Source organism: Leptonychotes weddellii, chromosome 3 (genome assembly GCF_054177405.1).
Source record: "Leptonychotes weddellii isolate Sample4059 chromosome 3, ASM5417740v2, whole genome shotgun sequence".
In the NCBI taxonomy this organism is placed as follows: Eukaryota; Metazoa; Chordata; class Mammalia; order Carnivora; family Phocidae; genus Leptonychotes; species Leptonychotes weddellii.
In genome coordinates, this window is record NC_138371.1 from 122,473,617 (window position 1) to 122,490,860 (window position 17,244).

The 17,244-nt window shown below is 45.6% G+C and overlaps 1 protein-coding gene across 8 annotated transcripts in view; it reads right to left on the reverse strand.

The window, feature by feature from the left end:
- Positions 1 to 16,548, reverse strand: part of CYSLTR2 (cysteinyl leukotriene receptor 2) — a 32,159-nt gene extending 15,611 nt beyond the window's left edge. For 3 of the 8 annotated variants that reach the window (XM_081814912.1, XM_081814910.1, XM_081814907.1), the window contains exon 1: positions 15,771 to 16,268. The gene's annotated coding sequence lies outside the window, so the exon portion shown is untranslated. Of the gene's footprint in view, positions 1 to 3,491; positions 4,252 to 15,681; positions 15,700 to 15,770; positions 16,269 to 16,347 lie in introns of those variants that run through there. The other 5 variants (XM_081814904.1, XM_081814905.1, XM_081814906.1 and 2 more) reach the window with 4 other exon arrangements.
- Positions 16,549 to 17,244: the final 696 nt, after the last annotated feature.

Here is a 17,244-nt window from a genome sequence, read left to right on the forward strand (position 1 = left end):
GCACTACTGGGTATTTACCCAAAGATACAAATGTAGGGATCTGAAGGGGTACGTGCACCCCGATGTTTATAGCAGCCATGTCCACAATAGCCAAACTGTGGAAAGAGCCAAGATGTCCCTCGACAGATAAATGGATAAAGAAGATGTGGTATATATATACAATGGAATATTATGCAGCCATCAAAAGGAATGAGATCTTGCCATTTGCAACGACGTGGATGGAACTGGAGGGTGTTATGCTGAGTGAAATAAGTCAATCAGAGAAAGACATGTATCATATGACCTCACTGATATGAGGAATTCTTGATCTCAGGAAACACACTGAGGGTTGCTGGAGTGGGGAGGGGTGGGAGGGATGGAGTGGCTGGGTGACAGACATTGGGGAGGGTGTGTGCTATGGTGAGCGCTGTGAATTGTGCAAGACTGTTGAATCTCAGATCTGTACCTCTGAAACAAATAATGCAATATATGTTAAGAAAAAAAAAAAAGAAGAAGATAGCAGGAAGGGAAGAATGAAGGGGGGGAAATTGGAGGGGGAGACGAACCGTGAGAGACGATGGACTCTGAAAAACAAACTGAGGGTTCTAGAGGGTAGGGGGGTGGGGAGATGGGTTAGCCCGGTGATGGGTATTATGGAGGGCACATATTGCATGGAGCACTGGGTGTTATGCACAAACAATGAATCATGGAACATTACATCAAAAACTGATAATGTAATGTATGGTGATTAACATAACAATAAAAAATTTAAAAAAACTTTCTATTGGTTGGCAGGGCTAGGACAGAAGAATCAGACTCCGAATCGGAAATGCTAGAGGTAGTACGGGCAGCACAACCCAAGTCCGTGAAGCAAGCACGGAGCTGGATTAAATGTCACAATTATGTATCTGGAAGGGCAGAGCACTAGAACCAGGGTCAACAAACAGAGCCTCAGGGGACAAAGAGACAAGGCATGAGAGAAATAAGACTGGTACGTGACTAGCCAAAGGAACTTTCATGTTCCCATGGGTTTCATTACAAATGGCCTTTTTTTTTTTTTTTAAAGGGATGGAGTCCTATCCATATGGCCACAGAGAACCTACTCTAGTCTTAAAGACTCTGACTTTGGAGCCAGGATTCTGATAGAATCTTAGGGAAAGCTCCTATCTAACAGAGCAGGGAATAATCTGAAAAAAGTAGAAATAGACCTAAAACCAATCAAGTCCTTAGACTTTTTGACCATGAAGACCACTTCTCCTATCTCAAGACCCACGGGACTTGTGAATTGCAATGAGAAGGGCAGCCTGGGAAGGTTTGGAAGCAGCCTGCACTCCTCCCTGACTAGGGTGTAGCAAGCCTTCAGGGACACTGTCAGCTACGGATGCTGAGGAAAGTCCCTTATCATAGGCAGAGCATGGAATCCAGCAGGTATGACCACAGACAAGAGGTCATCAAAAAAGATGGTAACAGGTGTTCCACCAGGAAGCTGAGGGGTGTGGGGGAACCAAAACCACACCCTAGCAACAGGGACTCCTGAGCAACCGGGCAGCAAGGCAGAACTCATGGGGAAGCTCGTCTGTAAGCTGTAAGACCATTTAGAGCCAGACCACAGTGCAAGAAGAGGGTCAGTATAGGCAGGCCCTGAATCCTGGAGGCCCTGAGTTCTGAAGGTCCTGAGTCCTGATGTCCTTGATTCCTGGAGGCCCTGGGTTTTGGAGGACCTGAATCTGGAGGCCTGAATCCTGGAGACCATGAGTCCTGAGATTCCTGAATCCTAGAGGCCCTGAGTCCTGGAGGCCCTGGTCCTAGAGGTCCTGAGTCCTGAGATCCCTGAGTCCTAGAGGCCCTGAATCCTGGAGTCCGTGAGTCCTGGAGGCCCTGAGTCCTGAGATCCCCGAGTCCTAGAGGCCCTGGGTTTTGGAGGCCCTGAGTCCTGGAGGCCCTGAATCCTGGAGTCTGGAGGCCCTGGGTTTTGGAGACCCTGAGTCCTAGAGGCCCTGGGTTTTGGACGCTTTGAGTCCTACAGGCCCTGAATCCTGGAGGCCCTGAATCCTAGAATCTGGAGGCCCTGGGTTTTGGAGACCCTGAGTCTTAGAGACCCTGGGTTTTGGAGACTTTGAGTCCTAGAGGCCCTGAGTCTGGAGGCCCTTGGTCTTGGAGAGCCCAAGGGCTTGGGCACAGAGACTCAGGCCAGGGATGGCAAGACAGGGGTCCATTTTCCCTAATGAGGTGGAGACCAAATCTCATGAAAAAGAGAGATGCCCAACTTTAGAGTCAAGGCACAAAGTCAGGATCAGATCACCCCCTAGGGTAACTGAGTTCCAGAGCTGCTTCTATGCCTCTGCCTGAGATTGGGATTAGTTCTGGGGCCTGGAGGGGACTGGAGTGGGAGTGGCCGATGGCTGACAAACAGCCTCAGTTGCAGGGGAAGGATACCCTACAGAAGCTGGAGCTTTGATTCCAAGAGCATCTTAATCCCTGGAAAGCTTAAGAAAGAAAATACAGATTCCCTTCCTAGAAGCCTCATCTAACTAACAGCCACAGGCTAAAAGCAGGACTAGCTCAGTTCCAAAATTCCGTTTACCTCAATACTTTCTCTAGAGAATCCTTTAAAACATTTTGATTGCTCTTTCCCGCCCACATAAAATACATCTGACCACATCACATTTCAACATTTTAGACTGTTTTTAAAAAGAAAAAGAAAAAGAAACTGCCTGCTATACGTGACTGTAGAAATCAGCCAGACCAATTAAGTACGTGCCAGGAAGCTGAGAAGTACACGAAGAGGTACATTCAAGGAAAATTAGGAAATAAATGGACAGCCTAATTTCCACTGCCTTGGCAGGAAAGGAGAAAGAGCACGTGCACAGCTCCTGTACTGAAAAGGAGCGGGGGACAAAGAAAGAATTAGGCTTTGTCTCCTGCGGCTTTGCTGGTAACGAAACAACAAAGAAGAAACAGCGAGAAGCAGCAGGAGACAGGGATTCCATATTTCGGTTATGAAGAAAACCAAATGTGTTGCATGGCCGGTTAGAATCTGCTGTGGACGAATAGCTTCCATTGATGCTTGGAATGTCTGTGTGGTCAGAGCAAAGCTGCAACCGTCCAGAACATCGCAGAGATTATTTTCATGTGTACTTAGAAAAATACCTTTTTTTTTTTTTTTAAGAAAAATACATTTTTGGGGCGCCTGGGTGGCTCAGTTGGTTGAGCGACTGCCTTCGGCTCAGGTCATGATCCTGGAGTCCCGGGATCGAGTCCCGCATCGGGCTCCCTGCTCGGCGGGGAGTCTGCTTCTCCCTCTGACCCTCCTCCCTCTCATGCTCTCTGTCTCTCATTCTCTCTGTCTCAAATAAATAAATAAAAAATAAAATCTTTAAAAAAAAAAAAGAAAAATACATTTTTGGACAGGGCCTAAGGACCTCCTGTCACAGAGTCCCTCCCCCCACCCCCCACCCCTCCGCCACCCCCATCAGCCCTGGCTGGGACTGTGCGCCCGCAGGTGTGCTCACCTTCAGTGCTGAGCTTGGGGCCTGCGACCTGTCTCAGAACCTGAAGCCCGAGGCACTCAGACACGCCGACACAGACACGTCCCGGGGAGCAACAAGCGACAAGCATTACACAACCGGAGGCTGTGAGATCACGATACACCGCTGAAGAACAGAGAATCTTCTGGAGAATAAAGGTTGGTGCAGTCCGCATCATCTTTACAAGGAATTAATGATGGGATTTTGGTGCAGCACCTAAGCTGTGAGCCCCAGGACAGGAGAGCTAGACCGCCGTAGCCTCCCAGATTACCACTAGGTGACGTCCTGGGTCCTCCGTTTGGCCACTGTCTCTGGGACTTCGAACTCTCACACTGAGAATCCTTCCAGCAAGTTAACAGCAGGCCCTTGGTTGTCTGATTTTGTCAGCTACCCTCACTTCCCTCACTTCAAGCTACCCGCCTGGGCCAGGCCTGCCTGAGGGTTCCGGGAAAGTACACGTCCTCTGTCAGCCACAGATGTTTGCCCATTCAAAATGAGCAGCATGCGGTCGGCGCTCTGCAAAGCTCCTTCTGTGTGTTAGCTCAATTAGTCCCCAAACAGCCCTAGGTAATCTGAATTGGCTCTTTTATAGATGAGGAAAATTAAAGTGCAAAGATATGGAATAGCTTGTGTGCCCAAGTTCACTTGTCACTTAGTGGTGGGATGGGGCTTAAACCCAGCTCCAGCCCTCTGTCACAAAGCTCCTCTGCCTCTGTCTGCGCAGCAAATACCGGGTCCTGGGTACCTGATGGGGAAGAAAATACAACCTCAGACCTAAAGGAACCTCCGGAGTGGTGAATAAACCAGACAACTTAACAGACAGAGCCGGGCGAGAAGGGCCATCAGAATGAAATGACATAGGGAATGGCCTTGGGGAACAAGAGCGTTTTTAAGGTACTAAGGGGAAAGGCTGGCTAGGGAGAGGGGCCAGGGGTTCCAGACAGAGCACCAGGCTGTATGAAGAGACTGGCTGCTGAGAGCACAGGGCAAGTTTGGGGAATGTCAAGTGATAACAGTCTAGGTGAAGCATGAAAGGGAGGATGAGGTGGGCAGAGGGTGGTTTGAAAGTGACCTACATCCACACAAAGGAGTTTGGGTTTTATTCTGAGGGCAATGAGGGCCCTTGAATTGCAGAAAGCAGATGTGTATTTTTTAGAAGGGTGATTCTGGCAGCGGGTGGAGGACAGTTGGGAAGGAGGCAAGCCTAGGTTCGGAGAGACTGCAAGGGATGCTCCTGTGCTTGTCCAGGGCAGAGGGAGTGGACATAGCTGGATGGGACTGAGAGATATAAAGAAAAATGAGAGGTGGCCAGAGTTGCTGATGGACCAGTTATGGAATGTCAAGGAAAGTGGGTGGGGCGGGGGGGGGGCGTGGATCTTCTCAGGTCTTTGCTGAGAGAATGGTGCTTTCCACTAATAAAAAGAACATAAGAGGAAGATGCTGTTTTGGGGCGGGGGATGAGTTCAATTTGAGTTTGAGGGGGAATGAGTTTGAATTTGAGGCTTTTGTGACACATGTAAATGGAACTGTCCCCTTGCAGTCTAGAGCTGGGGTGGAGGGGCTAAGGGAGCCTGCTGAATGTATGGCTCATCAGCACTTGATGGTGACTGAAGCCAGAAAAGTTGGAAGACCTCACACAGGGGCATGAGAACAGAGAAGGAAAGAGGGCCAGAGACAAGATCTTGGGGTGACATCACCAATTAAGAGACAGGCAGAGAACAGGAGCCTGGAAAGATGGTTGACAAAGGCTGGTCAAACCCCAAACCAGAAGAGACGAATCAAGAATACAGTGTCAAGGAGGCCAGGAGAAAGACTTGTTGAAGGAGCAGGTGGTCAGTGGGGACAAAAAGTCTCAGGGGACTCTGCAATAAGAAGGCTATCAGTGACCAGAGGGGTGGGGTGGAAGCCCAAGGACAGGTGCATCAGTGGAGAACATGACTGCTGAGCTGGGAGAGGACACTTTCCAGTTCTGCAGCTGTGAAGGGCATGTTGCTGGAGGAAGATTTTGAGTCCGGGAAGGAAACTGCATGTCTTCTTTTCTCTGGAGACACCTTGATTATGACTCTTAGCCAAACTCCCTCCAGTGACTTGGGTCTCTTCCTCTCTTCATTTCGCCTTCTCTCTTCCAACTTCATCCACCTGAACTTCTAGACTAGAATGTACTCTCTGTACCTGAAGGCTAGCAGACCTGGTCTGCCCCCCAACCCTCCCACTTTCTAGCTGCGTAACTCTTACTCTCTGCCCTTCAGCTTCCTCACCCTCAAAGTGTGGCTAAAAAAGAGAGCCTGTAGGATTGTTCTGAGTTGTAAATCAAGAATGTGCTCACTCCACACAGCGGGTGGTCAAGCAAATGCCAGTGTTCTCTTCTACCTAATTCTGTAACCTATTCGACTTTTTGTTTTTGCTTGTCCTCTCACACTTTATCTCCCTGAACTTCTGGGCTCACTGTTGTCACGTCTTTCTCATCTTCCTCTTTTTAATATATGGCAATAGCTGCCCTGCCCCATCCCCACCATCTCAGAGCCGCCTGTGAATCATACAGGACTGGGATAAGGTCATCTGTTCTTGTTCAACAGCTGGTTCTACTGCTCTTTCTCAAACTTCCTTCTCAGTTACTCTAGAATTTGATCTTCCGGTCTTATCAGTGAAACTTCCACTCTTTCTCTGTCTTCTGTGGTCCTGAGTACTTGTGGTTTTCCATTTTCTGATTGTTCAGCCCTTCTGAATCCACTGTTATCTCTTCTTTACCCAATTGTGGACCACCACTGGAGCCCCACTGGGGTCCTCAGCTCACCACTCTCTATAACCCCCCACAAGAACTCACCCACCATGGAGACGATACCCCATCTCTCTGCCTCTGACTCCCAGAGGTCTCTTACATATGAAAATACCATATTTTCATCTGAAAATTTACAAAGAATTTTTTTTTCTCAGTTACCTCATTTGTTCCTCTTGATTATCTTTTGAGATAGGCTGAGTTGGCATTTTTATCTCAATTTTACAAATAAAGAAAAAGAACTCAGATCTAGAAAATGTAAGTGGTTTCTCCCAAATTCTAACCTAAGCTATACTCCTACATTTCTAGTCGTCTACAGGATAGCCTTATTTGGAGATTCTGTCTCTACCTCAAATCTTACTTGGGTCTATCCTCCCTCTCAAATCAATCCCACTCAGCTGGTGTTAGGGACTGAATGTTTGCGTGCCCCCAAAATTTGTATGTTGAAGCCCCAAGCTCCAATGTGACTATATTTGGAGACAGGGCTTTTATGGAGGTACCTGAAGTTAAATGAGGTGATACGGTAGCGTTCTGATCCAGTAGGACTAGTGTCCTAGGAGAAGAAGCACACTCTGCCATGTGAGGACACAGCCAGATGGTGGCCACCTACAAGCCAAGAGGAAAGGTCTCAGAATAAAACCTATCATGTCAGCATCTTGATCTTGGACTTCCAGACTCCAGAACTGTGAGAAATAAATTTTTCTTATTTAAACCACCCAGTCTGATATTTCCTTATGGCAGCTGGAGTGGACCAGTATAGTTGGTGACCATTTGGGGAAAGTTTTCTTTCATTTTTCTCTTTCTTTTATATCTCACATCCAATCAATGGACAGAGTTATCTCCACTATTTTTATATGACGTGCCTTGAATTCTATCCTTCCTCTCTACGTACAAAGTCACGACTGTAACCTTGGGTTTTGTTAGCTGATGCCTAGAAACCATTAGCATCTCCTGACCTGTATACCATTGCAAGAGTAAAGCAGTTAAAACATCACAGACCCATGAGATTTGATGGTCCAGGGGAATTCTCGGCTCCGTCAGACCTCTCCCTCTCCCCCTCACTTATGTCTACATCCTCCCCCATGTCACCATGAGTTTGAAGTTCTCCACAGTATGAGGCTTCTGCTTTAATAATCAGCCTGCAGTTCACAACCCCCCCGCAAATGCTCTTCGTTTTCTCTGACGACTTTAGAGTATAACTTAGATTTTAGCCCCCAGAGCTACTGCATACTGTGGAATGGCAAATAGGACATTCTTTATATAGCTCACAGAAATATTCAGAGGAGGGAGTTGGGGTAAGGTCTGGAGCTAGATCTGCCACTTACGAGCGTGGGGATCTTTTTGCAGGTGATTTATCTTCTCTGCGCCTCACTTTCCTTATCTGTAAATGGCACGAGGAGTGTGAAGTATTTCACACAGTTTGAGCACTCAACAATGTTAACTATTATGATTAAACTTCAAATTTGGGGCCTAGAGAAACGATTTAAAAGGCGAAAAGGCTCTCAGAGTATTAGTAAAAAATATAAAAGCGAGCCTGAGAGATGATTTGATTTAAAAGTAAATAAGTATGGTGTCTGTGCTGCGGGGAAGCAGTGGAGGGCAGCAGGTGTGGGCAGAGACTCCGGATGTGAGCACTGATTCTTTCACTCACTAGCGCTGTGACTAGTTACTAGCAAGTAACTGCATCGCCCTGTGCCTCCACTCCTCCTCAGTAAAATGGGGGCAGTGATAATACTAGCCACTCCTTCACAGGGTTACTATGAGGTTGAAGGGCAATGATGCTTGAATGGCACCCAGACCAGGGCTGGGGCGAGAGAAAGCACCGTGTGGATCACAGACTGAGCCCCCCAAGTTGTGCACAGAGGATGCAACCCTTTGGATCAGAAGATTCTACATGTTTGTCCCTCGAAATCCCAGAGGCCCCAGAGTGCTGAACTGATACATCCCCCCAAACAGGGTAGTATCACCGAGTGCCTGATTCTTGAAATGCAAGACTGCTAGCTTAGTCCTTACTTGAAACTGGCCCCAAATGTCATGGCAGACACGTAAAGCTTCATATACTTTCTTGCCTCCTCAGAACAGTCTTATGCTTTCAGAATTTTTCCAAAGGGATAAAGTAAATTAAGTTTTAGAGACCAAAATAGAAATAGAGACAAAAAGAACTGAGATTACAACATCTTTTAAATGAGGAACTGAGCTGGTCCCCAGGCTTCCAGAATACATGGGGGGCGGGGAGGAGGGGTGAACCACAGAGGGACCCGCTTCCATGGAGTCAGCACTTTGGAGCATTCTGCTGCTCCCATCTGTCCTCTGCCCTGTCTCTCCCAAAGTGCCTCAAAGTGCCCCAAAGTGCAAGTCAGTTCACGAACCACCAAGCTAACACCCGTTGTCTTCCAAATGCCATTTACTTCGCCATGCCTCATAGCCACTGAGAAGTCAACACCTTGGCCCAGATCTGCTGTAAACCAGTAAACGCTGAATAGTGTTTATGGCTCTGCAAGTTCCCTGAAGAGGAAATTCTCTAATTCATTTTCTCTGTACTGCAGAGATTCTCCTTAACAGCTTTGGGGCCAGGGGGACTTTGCAGCCAGAGTCCTAGGGCCTGATAATTCACCCTGAAGGATAATTGGAGTTTCTGCTCTGTGGCCGATGCAGAGTCTTACTGTCTAGTTTTCGTCCTCTAGTTAGGACTCCACATTTGGAAGTTGGAAAGCTCACAGAGCTCTGTCCTCCCAGATCCCACCAACCTGTGCCTGACTCGCCCTGGAGCTTGGCCGGCAGAAAATTCAACGTGTGGTTGTTCATAGGATTGCTGCGGGTTTCTGGAGTAGCTTGCAATCCCTGAGCAAGAGTCTTTGGATCTGGCCCATTTCCCATCTGGGGAAGACCTGAGTGAGCCCTTACCACAAGGATGGGAAAGTTTTCACAAGCATTTGTCGCAATAGGCCAGGGATCTCTGCGGGCTCCCGAGCGCGCTGAGCACTTTCTCCCTTGTAATTGTCTGACCTAAGTGGTTTCTTTTGTAACCAGACTTTCCAGCCCCCATTGCCATCTCTCCTCAGATTCTTCAGCAACCCGCCAGGATCGGAAAGGAGGATACTGCTAATTGGTCCGTCTCCCTGAACTGCCTGCTGACTAAATTCCAGAATGTTCCAAGAAAGTTCAGAAACCCCCAAAATTCTGCATTTCATTAATTTGGTTTCTAATTTTAGTTCTAAAGACCAGACACCTTATCATATTAAGTTTCCTAATTAGAACATTTTCTTAAAATCACAGCAGTTGGGTTGTTAGCTTATCGATGATTTCGCCCAGCTGCGGATCCTCATGTGCCCTTCAGTTTGCATTTGCCTTCCTCTCCTTCTAGCACTTTCCCCGACTTCTGAGAACTCAGGGAAGCCACCAGAGCCTTCCTGGCCTGGGCTCTGCCTAAAGCTGCTGGGCCTTCTTGAAATGTTGACTGTTAGGCCCAGTTTGGGGATGGGGCTAGACATGCAGCACCCACTGGCTGTGGCCTTCTTCCACAGAAAGGAGAACCTTGCTCAGACCACAGAATGTATGGTAAAATGACAACCACCACCACTGACGTACATGGACAGACAGAAGAAGAGGCACCTTAAGAACATAATGTGTATCACCACTTTCAGGCAAAGGTCCACATGGCTGAAAAGTGACCATGTCGAAAGTGTCAGAGGTCAGATATCAGCATCAGACTTACGGGTTAGCAAGATTTGCCTTTTTTCTACCCTTTGCTGACAAGCTTTCTTCCACTGTTTGCTTGCTTGCTCTTCTCCTCTTGTTTGCACATTCTCCCTGTGAAGTTCCTTTCTGGATAATTTTCCTGTGCAAAAAGGTGCCGATGTATTTTGGACATATTTGGGGATAACTGCCCCTTAAAATTGGACTCTTTTCACAATTTCATTCTTTCCTGTGTATTTTGAGGGTACAAATGCTTCCAGAGAACAATTTATCCCCAGGGGCATAGCAGTAGCTGAACCCTAGCAGAAGGTTGGCATCTGAGCATGCGAGGGGGCCTCTCTCCGCCTGCAAGAGTGAGATGCCTGGCATCATCTCTCACATCCTTCTTCCCACCTCTGTCTTCTTAATCTCCTTGTTTCATTCTCTAATGTTCTCCCAAAGCTAGCTTTTCTTCCGTGTTCTTCCTAACCAGTAACACTCAGCCACCACGACAAACAAAGACAAATCGAAGGCAAAGAACTGAGTGTGTAAGGGCCGCTCTGAGCCCCTTGAAGTATGACTTCATTTTCTTTAAGCATTATTTTGACTAAGTGCTGTCTTTTCCCTGGCTCTTGTAACTTCTCAGTCCTTGTTTGTTAAAAGAACAAATGAACTTATGACACTGATTATGGATTTAATTTTATAAAAATATCTCAACAATTTTTTGTCCCCTAGTGCACTTCACCAGTGTATCTGGGAAGATATGCTGGTATCTGTGACTAACCCAGGCTCTGACCTCAGGAAGGCTGCAGGGCCACTCTACATCTGCCTCTAATCCTCCAGTCTTCTCATCAAAGACAGAAGGAAGACAGAGGTCAGCAAGTGTCATCTCAGAAGCCATCACCCACCACAGTCCAATAATTTCCTAGGCGCTTGGGTGGCTCAGTTGGTTAAGCGACTGCCTTTGGCTCAGGTCATGATCCTGGAGTTCCGGGATCGAGTCCCGCATCGGGCTCCCTGCTCAGCAGGGAGTCTGCTTCTCCCTCTGACCCTCCTCCCTCTCATGCTCTCTATCTCATTCTCTCTCTCTCAAAAAAAAAAAAAAAAATAGGTTGTCTTTAAAAAAAAAAAAATTTCCTAGGAATTGTGTCAGCCTTAGGACTGTCCTTGCCCACAATCAAAGTGACTATATGACATGACTCAGGGGCTCCCCCAAACCCACTCATTCAAATTAAAACTGCCTCTCTTTCTCTTCCCTCCTACCGAGGCATTTCATATGCCGCCATTAAATTCACTTCTAAGAGCCAAGAAATTATTTACAAAAGTAGCTTGTTAAACAGCCTTTGCTTCCTGGAATGATATAGAGGTATTATGATATCACAGAAAAGCTTTAAATCACAAGAGCAAAATCCTAGCTTTACCCCTTGCGAACTGTGTGAGCATCAGCAAGTACTCAACCTCTTAGAGTTATCCAGAAGGCCAAAGGAGGCGACACAGGTGAAAGCCTCCAACACAGCTGCACCGAGCCTCGCACTCATACACAGTCGATGCATTATCATGCTTCATACAACCCTGTCTGTTGCCGACATAAGAAGAGCCTGAGAACTTTTTAGTATGCCGGGTGTAGGCTATCTGCATAGGAGAGTAAGAAACCAACAGATAAGGAGCGAATGTTCCGATATGTCTGTAAAAACGGAAAACCAGGGGAATCGCCCGGGAAAGTGCCCTAGGAAGCTGCCAGTAGCGTGTGCACAGTGGGCATCTGTAACCTAAAGAGGAGAGAGTATGGAACGAAAGCAAACCACGGGCTTTCCTCCTTCCCCGGCCTGCCCTACTGTCCAGTGTCTCCTCCGAGACAGACCCGGCCCCATTACGCACCCGTCTCCACCAACACCTCTTTTCCATCACAGGGACCAGCTGATGGTGGTCCCCAGTACAGGTTGTCATCTTTCCCCTGCACAAAGGACACGGTCTCCTGTCTCCACTCTTGCTATTCTCAGTCCATTCTCTACACAGTGGCTAGAGTAACCTTTCCAAAATGCATATCTTACCATTTGACTTCTGCTTAAAACCCACTATCACATCAAAATGAAGTTCAACTCCAGGCATATCACAATGAGGATCTTGTCAACCAGCATGTTCTCTCCCCACAACTTCCCTCCCTAAAATCCATTTCTAGCCTCATGGAACTTATTTCAATGCCCGAAACACACCTGGCTCTCTCTTGTCTCTTCACTCCGAGCTCCAGCTCCTCTGGCCATCTCTTACCGCACCTCAGGTTTCTTTCTAGACATCACTTCTTCCAGAAAAAGCCTTCTCTGACCCCTCCAGGTCTTGGCTGGCTGCCACTCCACCTGGCCCTGCAGCGCCATGGGCTTCCTGTCCCAGCACTTACCCCTGGGGGCAGCCATAGTTCCTGTCTATCCCCACCCACCAGATTGTTCTCCACCAACGGCAGGAATGGGGTCTCACCTGTCTACTGCTGCATCCCCAGGCCCTAGCACAGCTTGTGGCACATAAATGTGCTCCAATAAACGACCAATGAATGAACTGGGGAAGGTATTAGTCACCTCCCTCATTTTGTCTCACAATAAATATCTTCTAAGGAAAAAAATTCCCAATGGTCTTTTGCAGCAAAATGATGTTTGCGTATTTTTCCTCACAAACTTACTGTTTCTTCAAATATAGGTTCTAGGGACAAGAATACAGAATCAACAGCATGAGTGTAATGGGGGGTTGACAGAAAAGACCCAAATGGTGCTCTGTGCTAAACACTGTAGAAAGGGACACTATTTATGTACCTGAGGGTTGACAGCTGTTTTTCTCACTCTATGCCAAACAAGTTCCTGGTAAGGATTTGTGTCTGCTACAGCTAACAAGGAAAACTGGCTTCAATTCTCTCAGAGAATTTATAAGAGAACAAAATTATTGTCAAGGTAAAACGCAAAATAAAAAGAAATCAACTTCCTTTAAAGATTCTGTGATGCCGCCAAGTACTCTGTAGACAATCACGTCTTCTGTACTAGAGGCGCAAACAAGGTAAAATGCTATCTCCACAGCCTCATAGAAGGACCCTTATGTGGGACATAGTTTTTCTTTAGTGATAAAAAATTCTTGTTTCTATAATGTACAATAAAGGTATGTGGACTGGATCCTTTTAAATTCCTCCGGCTTAATCTTAAAACCTCTAGAGCAAATAGGCTCCACTCCCCTCTCTTTCCCTCCACCTGCTTCTTCTCTCTGTCCCTCCCCTGGCCTGTCCTCTCTCCCTTCTCCTCTTTTCTTCCTTCTTGTTCTTCTTCAAATCTGCTTCCCCCTTTCCTTAAAATCTCTCTTCAAACACTAGAGATTCAAAAAGCTTTCTTTCCTGACCCTGGCTCTTCCTGAGGACCCTTCCACCTTTGTGATTCTTTGGTTCCAACTCACTGCTCCAGCTTCCGTTTCTTTCTTCGTCAAGGGCGTCAGCCCAAACCACCACCAAGTCATCATTCCAATAGGAGAAGTTTTCCTTTAAATATTGCCAGACATTGTACCATTTTCTCCATGGATGAGTTAATATAAAGAAGTTAATAGTTTCAACAGCGATAAACATAAGCTGTTAACTAACCTTCACATTTATTGATGAATTAATTTATTTATACCTTTCCGTCTATTCTTTTTTTTTTTTTTTAAAGATTTTATTTATTTCTTTGACAGAGAGAGACACAGCGAGAGAGGGAACACAAGCAGGGGGAGTGGGAGAGGGAGAAGCAGGGAGCCCAATGCGGGGCTTCATCCCAGGACCCTGCGATCATGACCCAAGCCGAAGGCAGACGCTTAACGACTGAGCCACCCGGGCGCCCCTCCGTCTATTCTTAATGGAACCCATGTGCTAGGTTTTGTGCAAGGACTCCATCCTCAAGCATTCTTGGTCAGCAGAGGGATTGAGACCTGCACATAAGCAACTCCAGTACAAAGGAGGCAATGGTCAGTGCCCCGAGAAAATCACGGATGCAGTGCTGGTGGTTCTGACAATCATTTGATAAGGCGCTATAGCAAAGCTGAGCAACTCAAACAAATGCCTGCCTTTCTCTGCATCAGCCAGCTTGGCTACTGCATCCAGGAGAGCCCCCTGGGTAATGGTACAAGCCCTTGTTTGGCTTTTATCTTCCAGGCTTAGCCTTGGAGGACTAGTGTGCCTCAGATGTCTGGTGTGTAAGACAAACTTGAAAAATGGGAGTCCCTGAGTCTGGAATACACATGAGATACTAAAAATGCCCAAGGTGATCCTGACACATAGCAATGAGCACATTGCAAAAAGATGTTATTCTTCTTCCAGAACAGGTGTTGTTTATGTTGTGTTGTACCCCTTATGACCCCAGGCCGGTAGGAAGGCAGAATACTAACAGATGCTGGGCATAATTTTGATTCATTTGGAGCATTCTGGAGCCCCAACCTCTCTAACTTTTAACCAATGCACTGGAAACAAATCCATCTCTTTAAAGCATTAGTAAATTGAAATTTGTAGATTCTCATCACAAGAGTTTATGTGGTTAAGGTGGATGATAGAAATTTCTAGAGGTTTTGGGGTGCCTGGGTGGCTCAATCGGTTAAGCGTCTGTCTGCCTTCAGCTCAGGTCATGACCCCGGGGTCCTGGGATGGAGCCTTGGGGTCCTGGGATAGAGGGTTGGGCTCCCTGCCCAGCCAGGAGTCTGCTTCTTCCTCTGCCCCTCCCCCCTACTCGTGCACACTCTCTCTCTCTCTCTCACTCACTTTCTCTCTCTCATATAAATAAATAAAATCTTTTTAAAAATTTCTAGAGGTTTTGTTCATTTTATGTTTCCTACAAATGATTTTTGCATTATTAATATAGTATACAAAGGGAGATTTGGGTGGCTTGCCTGAAATTGGACCTCTCCTTCCCTTAATATGTATTGATCTCAGGTATGTGTCAGAGACAGGAAAATATTTCAAATGACCTAGGTATGAATGACAGCTATTATTATGCTGGCCATGCATTAGAACAACCTGGGAAATTTTTTGAAAAAAAAAAAAAACAGAACAAAAACTACTACAGATGACTGGCTTATCTCCAAAATCAAAGTTTCAGTTATTCTAGGGATACTTTTTAATTTCCTCAGAATCAGGTGATTCTGGCTGAATGTGCAGCTAAACCAAATTCAGGTCCCAAAGGCGTAATAAACAGATACACACATACGCTCTCACACATGCTCTCCTTCTCATTTAACCTCTGAGCAAAACCACTGACACTTACATTCTCAAATTTAACCTCCTCTCCCCCAAAAAACCTTCTCTCCCCTGAATGAGAAAAAATACATTTTACGTAATAAAATGACCCAATCTATGAAAAATAGGAAAGATGCTATCTGGTCAAAACCAGGGGAATGCTTGCGCGAGGTATGGTAAATCTCAATGCAACAGTATCCAGCAATTTAAAATTAGGATTGTGAAGAATTTACAGCAATGTAGAAACAGTTTATGCTCTAATGGAAAAAATGAACATCAAGTAATCCATGCTGTATGGACACAACAGTGGAAATCAAACTAAAATTATATGTAGACATGCAAAAAAGAATGGAAAGAAATACCCACCCCCAAATGTCAATAGAGATTAGCTCAGTGGTGGTTTTGCTTTCTTCTCCTTTTTTTGTACTTTCCCAATATCTTTTAAACAGCCATGTATATGGTAGAAAGAAATTTACAGTAGAACAAAATAAACTTACTTTTCAGAAGGCATGCTTCTGACCATGAAGTGATCAGCAAGGTCCAATTCTCAATAACGAATGAACAAAACAAAGATAAAAATGCTCACCCGAAGGTCTCTGTGTTCCAGCTGGCTTCGCTCTGTCTCCTCTATTCCTCCTGCTTTCCTCCTCCAAGTAATTCAGTTTGCTTATTTAAAAGAAAAGTGAAACAGCAAATTTATTTTATAAAAAGTTTCAGCTAACAGCAAGAGAATAAGGAACTTTGGTCAGCTGGTCTGTCTGGGCTTTATAGGACTTGGTGGGGGCGTTGGTCTGGCTTCCTTCTTAAGAAGAAGGAGAACTATTTCAGTTAGGGACTACATCTAAAGGGAAGAAGACTGGATTAACCCTGTCCCTCTAATGACTGTTTTGATTAGCATCTTTCACAACAGATCTTGGGGATGTGATGGGCTAGACTCAGGAGTATTAAGTGGCTATTAGTTCTCCTAAAATGTTTTTGTGTCTGTAACAACAGTAACAGCAATGCTGCCTTACATGCCTTATGGGTATAACACTTTAGAGCTGTTTAAAGCACGTCCCATCACCGACTTGCTTTTTCCGATTTACTTGCACATGGGCAGAGGCTTTCTCCATTCTGCTACAAATGTTCTTTTGGAGGTCACCGATGACCTCCTCATTGCTTACATAAAAGGTCCCTGCTCAGTTCTCATCTTCCTTCCCCAATTCATTGTGCAATTAAAGGCCACTTTCTTGAAACTTTCTCCTTTCTGTTTCTCTGACTCTCCTCATTCTTTTTCTACCCCTTGGGCTGCTTCTTCTTGCCTTCCTTTCTGATGCTTTTCTTCTACTCCTTTTCTAAATGTGACTTTGCCTCAGAAGTCTGTCTTCTGACCTCTTCCTACCGTATTCTCTTGCTTTTATTTATATTGTCCACATCCATGGATACATTTAACATGGCCCCTCCGAAGCATACACAGCAGCATCTAACCCATCTAATCAAATGGCACCACAATGATTCAGCCAGTTATTCTATCTGTAAGTCTAGAAGTCATTCTTAACTCCTCTCTTTCTCCCACAACCAATATCCAAGCCCAACCAATTCTATTCATTCTACCTGCAAAATGTGTCCTAAATCCAACCATTTCTTACTCCCCCCACCCCCATTAAAATCTTCATCATTTCTTGGATAGAATGCTGCAGTAACATTAAGCAAGAACTAAAAGACATACAAATTGGAAAGAAAGAGGTAAAACTATGTCTGTTTGCTGATGATGTAATCTTGTATGTAGAAAACCCTTAAGATTCCACACACAAACAACTGTTGGATCTAATAAACAAATTCATCAGTTGCAGGATACAAAATTAACACACAAAAATCAGTTGCATTTCTATATACTAACAATGGACATTTCAAAGGGAAATTAAAAAAAATTCTAATTACAATAACATCAAGAAGAATAAACAAAAACAATACTTAAGAATTAACTTAGGAGACGAAAGACTTGTACACTGAAAACTACAAAACGTTGCTGAAAGAAACTAAAGAAGACATAAATAAATGGAAAGACATCCCATGTTCAT